Below are 7105 nucleotides of genomic sequence, written 5' to 3'. Positions count from 1 at the left end.
CACACACACACACACACACACACACACACACACACACACACACACACACACACACACACACCGCGACCCTTCCCTCGGGCGGGCGGGACTTACGTTGCAGGCTGGAGGCGGCGGCGAAGAAAGTCAGAGTTGCCCTGCTGAGTGACTGGCAGGGAACCGCAGACGGGACCAAGGGGACCAGAGCACGCCCCGCCTCCGCCCGCCACCCCCTCGTGGGAATGTCCCGCCTCTGTCTATTCGCAGGACCAAGTTCCCAGGGGTATAGCAAAAGAGGGAGGACTGTGGCTGTCCGTCCTGTCCCCACCAGTGTGGGGACCTCCGTAGACAACCCCCCTCACCCCCTGCTGACAGAGGAGCAGGAGGAAGTCCCAGCCGCCACACCTTTCTCCGTGCCATCCCACCAGGAATGCTCTCTGATTTGGTTCTGAGTCCAGGTTTCTTCTAGCCCAGGTTGGCCTCGAACTCACTATATACCAGAGACTGGCCCTGAGCTACCTTTTGCCTCCACTTTTGGGGCGCTGAGATTACAAGCTTGACAGAAGTATCTTGTTAGCTTTCCAGCCTCCCATCCCCAGCTTCCTTCAAGTACCACTGTGGATGCTCCTTCTGCCTTTCACCCTGAGAGAGGTTCCTGAGGTAGGAGGAGAGGGGAAAGCCTCCCTCAGCAGCAGGCCACCGGCAATCCATCCCAGGATTTCAGAACTGGAGGCAAGAGGATCTCACAGCTCAAGGACAGGCTTTGCTACAGGACCCTGTCTCTAAGGAAAGAGATAATGCCTCCCCCTTGATTTCTCCTCTGAGCTGTGTGACTCCCAACAAACCGCCTAATGTTCCTGAGCTCCAGTTTTCTCTCCCATGAGAGAGATCAAAGGTTGGCTCCTACGTCATGTATCTTTCTTCACTGGCTGTAATATTTCATTACCAGAAAAACCTCAGCTACATTTAATAAATAATTACCTACTGACAGGCCTCTGTGAGTTGGAGGCCAGCTTGGTCTACATAGCTGGTTCCAGGCCACCCAAGGCTACATAGTGAGGCACCACCTCAAAAACAGAAACAAACAAAGGAGGAATTCTTTATTGATGCTGTGCCAGTGAAGCACTTTAATCCCAGCGCTTGGGAAGCAGAGGCAGGTGGGTCTCTGTGAGTTCAGGGTCGGTCTGCTCTACAGAGTAAGTCCCAGGACATAGTGAGGGCTATGTAGAAGGACCTTGTCTCAAAAAAGATAAACAAGGGCTGGAGAGATGGCTCAGAGGTTAAGAGCACTGGCTGTTCTTCCAAAGGCCCTGAGTTCAGTTCCCAAAAAACCATCTATAAGGAGGTCAGGTGCCCTCTTCTGGCATGCAGGCACACATGCAGGCAGAATGCTGTAAAAATAATAAATAACTTTTTAAAAAGATAAATAAAATAAATGTATTATTACTGTGTGTATGTGTGTATTCCCACAGTGTGTGTGAGGGTGTGTGTGTGTGTGCCATAGTAAGCGCTTGGAGAGCACAGGATGACTTCCAGGAAGCATGGGTCCAGAACAGAGCTTGTCAGAGCTGCTCAGGGATTGCTCTTTCCTGCTGATGAGTTCAAGGCCAGCCTGGGCTACAAAGTCAGACCTCTTTCAAAAGGGGGTGGTTGGCAGCAGGACTATACATGGAGGCACAAGAGGACCACACTGAGTTCAAGGCCAGCCTGGGCTACATATTGATTACCAGGCCAAAAGGGCTGCATGAAAAGATCCTGCCTCACAAAGAAGAGAAGAGGGGTTGGGGAGGGTTTGAGGGGTGGGGGAGCAGGGCAGTGTAGCTTGCTAGCAGAGACAAATGATCCCAGCACTCAAAACAAAACTGTTGGGGGTTGGCGAGATGGCTCAGAGGTTATGAGCACTGGCTGTTCTTTCAAAGGTCCTGAGTTCAATTCCCAGCAACCACATCTGGTGCCCTCTTCTGGCCTGCAGGAATACAGGCAGGCAGAATACTACTGAAAGGTGCACTGGGAATCCGTGCAGCTGCATTCATTCCCAGTCTACAGCGACTCGACCAGACAGCTCCTGCTCTTCTAGGTCCACTGTCCAGTTCCAGGCAGATGAAACTACTTCTTGGAGCAGAAGCATCCAGGTGTGCTCCAGAGTGGAAGGAAGGCTGCGGTGGACAGGCAGAAACAGGGAAAAGCAGGCTAGACGACTGGGAGAGGGCTGAGCCACCACACAGGGGCCACAGTGGGGATCTTGACTTTTATTCCACAGAGCAAGAGAGGGCTGGGAGGCCAGCCAAGGGCTGGGTGCTTGAGCGACATATCCAAGGCCCTGGGCTCAAGTTCCAGTATCTAAAAAAGAGAATGAGAGGTGACCAAAGGCCAGGCGTGGAATGCCGCGGAAATGGAGGGAAGTGTGAATTCAGTTACGGGGCCAAGGACTGTCAGTAGACTATTAGGTGTGGGCTGTGGTTCCACGGCAAACTGCAATCACCGTATCCTGGTTTTGTGTCCATGTTGTCTGCCCATCCCCAACGCACTCACCAGGGTTCCAAGAGCCCATCCAGGCCAGTTTCCTCAAAGGAAGGGCTCTAATCCTCAGGGAAAGATAAGCTTGCCAGGGCAGACACTCAAGGGAAGATGCTGGAAAGAACTTACAGGCAGGATAGATATCACCTCCATTCTGAACCTGGGTAGCGCAGCCTGGAGAAGGCAAATACGGGCTCCTGGGATTGGTTCCAATAGCCCCTTTCCTCTGCCAAGTGTGAAGGGCAGGCCCTGTGTGGTTCTGGTGGTCACTCTTGAGAGCTGCTCTTCCCCTCCATCCAAGGTATGTCTAGATTTGAGAGATGCCAAGGGACCGATTTCGCCCGTGGAGACTGCCATGCTGTGGAGTAGTCTCCTGGAAGCCGAGGGCGGAGAAGACTCTCCGTCACGCAGCCTTGAAGAAGCACACCTTCGTTGCCACAGCCCACTTCCCCCACACCCAACGGTGCTCTGCGCACCCCCGCCCCAGCACGCCAGTGATTGGACCCAGGGTCCTCCCACCACACCCAGCATGCCTCTGTGTTCCCAGACGTGTGGGTGGCTGTGTTGGGAAGAGCAGCTTTTGTGTGGGTTCTTGGGTGAACAGTGCCTTTTCTGGGCCTCAGTTTCCCATCTCTCATAGGGCCTCCCAAGGGAAGGCTTATGTGGAACATGCGCCTCTGTTCGTCCCCGTCCTTTCCCACCAGCCTCTGTGGGAACTCCAGGCTCGGGATGTAGAGCGAGGCTGTGATGAGAAACATCTGTTTGGAAGCTTTGCCCAGGGCTGAGGAAAAGAGTGAAAGCAGGACCCCCTTCACTGGGCATGGTAGATATGGTGGCTCACTGTGCCTGAAGGGCCATTGAAGAACATGGTCTGTGGGTCCTGGGCCTGTGACGGACTCTCTGTACATCAGGTCACTCTGGGGTCCTGGGCCTGAGTCTGCTCCTGAGATCCTTGATGAGACTGGTCCTTATGGTGCCCTCCTGTTACCTGACTCCTTCAGAGTGGGGACAGGAGGACAGGGAGTTAAAGGTCATTCTCAGCCACATAGCAAGTTCCAGGCCATCTTGGGCTATTATATAAGACTTCAAAACAAAACAAAATCCCTGGTGGACACCAGAGTAGGTACTCCTTGTGGGCATCACACTTTTGCCAGCACCTGTGGGCACTAAAGCTCGGTCTTGGGGATACCCATAGAAAGAGTGAGATAAGCCTGATGTGGTGGGGTACGCCTTTAATTCCAGCACTGGGGAGGCAGAGGCAAGTGGATCTCTGTGAGTTCGAGGCCAGCCTGGTCTATATAGTGAGTTCCAGGACACTCAAAGCTGCATAGAAAGACCCTGTCCAAAGCTGGGTGCTGGTGGCACACGCCTTTAATCCCAGCACTTGGGAGGCAGAGGCAGAGGCAGAGGCAGGTGGATCTTTGTGAGTTTGAGGCCAGCCTGGTCTACAAAGCAAGTCCAGGATAGCCAAGGCTATTCAGAGAAACCCTGTCTTGAAAGAAAGAAAAAGATAGAAAGATAGATAGAAAGATAAAGATAGATAGAAAGAGCTTTTGGTTTCTTTGTTTGACTGGTTGACTGATTTTAGATACAGGGTTTTCCTGTGTAGCACTCACTCTGTAGATCAGTGATTTGTCTGTCTCTGGCTCCCAAGGTCTGAAATAATTTATTTTCTTTTTATTGCCTTGTACACGACCGACCGTGTTTCCTGATTTCTACTCTTTCTCTTTTTAAAATATAAAGGTTTATTTTTAATTGCATATGTGGATTTATGTTTGGGTGCAGGTGTCCAATGAAGCCAGAAGAGGGCGTCAGATTCCCGGATGTGGGTGCTGAGAGTGTAGCTCAGGTCCTCTAAAGCTCCTAACTTACTCTCAGCCATCTCTCCAGCACAGTATCTATACTTTCTGATTTCTTTGCTTTTTACTTGCTTTGGTTTCCGTTTGCTTCTCTCTTCCTAGTTTCTTGAAGTAGAAGCCTGTATTATTGAATCGAGTCCTTTTAAAAATTTTATTTATCTTTATTTCACGTGCATTGGGGTCTTGTCTGCATATTTGTCAGTGTGAGTTACAGACAGTTTTGAGTTGCCATGTGGGTGCTTGGAATTGAACCCAGGTCCTTTGGAAGAGCAGCCAGCATGCTTAACTTCTGAGCCACCTCTCCAGCCTAAGACATTTCTTGTTTTATATAGGCATTTGACACTATAAAATTCTGTTTTGCTTTAGATGCATCTCATAAATTTTGTTATTTTATGTATTTATTAACCTCAGTTTAAAATTTCTTTGGTTTTGTTTTTCAAGACAGGGATCCTCTGTGTAACAGCCCTGGCTGTCTTGGACTCACTTTGTAGACCAGGCTGGTCTAAAACTAAGAGGTCCACCTGCCTCTGCATCCCAGAACACTGGGATTACAGACGTGCGCTGCCACTCCCAGCTTCAAATCATTTTCAAATTTCTTTAGAGATATTCTGGCCCATGAGCCATTTAAAAGTGATCTGTAGCTGGTACATTTAATCCCAGCACTTGGGAAGCAGAGACAGGCAGATCTCTGAGTTCAAAGCCAGCCTGATCTACAGAGCTAGTTCCAGCACAGCCAGGGCTGCACAGGGAAACCCTGTCTAAAAACAAACAAACAAACAAGAGTGAATTATAATCCAGGCTGAGGGAGATGGTACTAGAATTCTTTTAGTCCTAGCACTTGGTAGGCAAAGGCGGACGTATCCCTGTGAGTTCAAGGCCAGCCTGATCTACATATCGTGGAGTTCCAATCAGGGCTACCTAGTGAGATCTTGTCTCAAAAATCTAACAAAAAAAAAAAAAATTCCCTGAATTAAACAAACTCAGAAGAAGAAAAATCAGGAAGAAATTCCCCAGGAAACTCTACAATACTAAGCACAACTTGTTCTTCAAAAGCTGATTCCAGCAGGTATGGCGGGGCATGCATGTAAGTCCCAGCACCTGAGAGGCAGAGACAGGCCAGTCTCTGTGAAATCAAGGCCAGACAAAGCTACGTAGTGAGACCCTTAAAAAAAAAAAAAAAAAAAAAAAGGCTGGGCAATGGTGGCGCATATCTGTAGTCTCTAAATTTGAAGCCAGCCTGGTCTACAGAGCAAGTTCCAGAACAGTTGGGCTACACAGAGAAATCCTGTCTCAAATAACAACAAAAATAAAACAAAAAAACAAATGGTGGTTTCTGTACCAATCTACTTTCATCTCTTTACCCCAAGGGGCTCGTGTGTGTGTGTGTGTGTGTGTGTGTGTGTGTGCGTGTGCCTGCTGGCAATCAGTGGGAAGCGCTCTTACCCACTGAGCCATCTCTCCAGCCCCAAATAGCATTACTTTAATTTGTGGTTGTTATGTGTGGATCTGTGTGGGTGCACACATACGTGCTCATGTGCCGGGGGTCAGCGGCAGGTGTCTTCTGGTATCGCTCTCCACCTTATTTTAGGAAACAGGGTTTATCACTGAACCTACAGTTTATTGATTGGGCATGGCTGGCGCGTGCTAGGAGGTGACTGCTCTTCCACTGAGCTACACCCCAGACCTGTTTTACTTTTTATTGTAAGACAGGGTCTCATTAACTGGTCCAGACTGCTCATTCTGAAGCCAGACTGGGCAACACAGGGCCCCATCTCAAAAGATAAAAGGCCAGGGAGACGACTCACTGAGGAAAAGCACTCTCTGCCAATCTGAGTTCCATCCCCAGGACCCGCACAGTGGAAGGAGAGAATCAACTCCTGCAAGTTGTCCTCTGACTTTCACATCAGTGCGCCAGGGTCGGAGTCTGGCCGCAGCAACCCCCATGAGTAACTGCGCAGTAAAAAGGAAAGACAAGCTACAGTTGTGCTGATGATGAACTGGGTCTGGAAGAGCACTGGGCATTGATGCTTTTTCCTTCAGCACCTCGGACTTTTCACTCATACAGTGGGGTGATTCCGGCTCTTCCCTCACCGAGCTGAGCAGGTGTGATGTAAGACACTGCTCTGAGGCCCCCAGCATGGGCCTGGCTCTCACCCAGAGCGTCTCTTGGTATGGAGCTTCAGCGTCAAGGACTGAGGACGGAACCAGAGAAGTGGAACTCTGCATGACTGACGGGAGGCAATGAGTGAAGCAAGGAGCTGCTTTGTAGGAACTGAGCTGGAATGACTTTGGAGGATTGCCTCTAACCCCCGAGTCAGGGTATTCAGGTATGGCCATCACCTGTAACGTCAGGTGCAGAAGCGGAAGGATTGGGAGGTCAAGGCCAGCCTGAGACTAGTGAGAACTTCTCTCCACACAAAACAAATAAACCACAGAGGTGGGGAAAGACTCTTGTCTTTCAAACTCCAGAGGCATATTTCCTCCCAACATAATATTTGTATTAATTATTTGGAAATATCGTACAATATATCCTGATCACACTCCATTCCCATTTCTGCCAGACCCCCGATTCCACCCTGGTGCCCTCCCCCACCAAACAAAAAACAAAACAACAAAAAACGAACCAGTCCAATCGGTGTTGTCCATACACTCATTGGAGCACTGTCGAACTCCCAGGGTCCAGACCCTTAAAGATAAAGAAGTCCTCCTGTCCCCTACTCCCAGCTCCTCCCTGCCTTCCTACCCCTGCCAGA

The 7105-nt window shown here is 49.9% G+C and overlaps 1 protein-coding gene across 2 annotated transcripts in view; it reads right to left on the bottom strand.

The window, feature by feature from the left end:
• LOC129684771 (cytochrome c oxidase subunit 4 isoform 2, mitochondrial) overlaps positions 1-150 on the bottom strand; it is a 9589-nt gene extending 9439 nt beyond the window's left edge. The window contains exon 1 of one of the 2 annotated variants that reach the window (XM_055618020.1): positions 94-150. The gene's annotated coding sequence lies outside the window, so the exon portion shown is untranslated. The remainder of the gene's footprint in view (positions 1-93) is intronic. The other variant, XM_055618019.1, reaches the window with a different exon arrangement.
• Positions 151-7105: the final 6955 nt, after the last annotated feature.

The sequence above is a fragment of the Psammomys obesus genome, unplaced genomic scaffold, assembly GCF_907164565.1.
Source record: "Psammomys obesus unplaced genomic scaffold, mPsaObe1.curated_primary_1811, whole genome shotgun sequence".
In the NCBI taxonomy this organism is placed as follows: Eukaryota; Metazoa; Chordata; class Mammalia; order Rodentia; family Muridae; genus Psammomys; species Psammomys obesus.
This window is presented reverse-complemented; position numbering and strand designations above follow the sequence as displayed.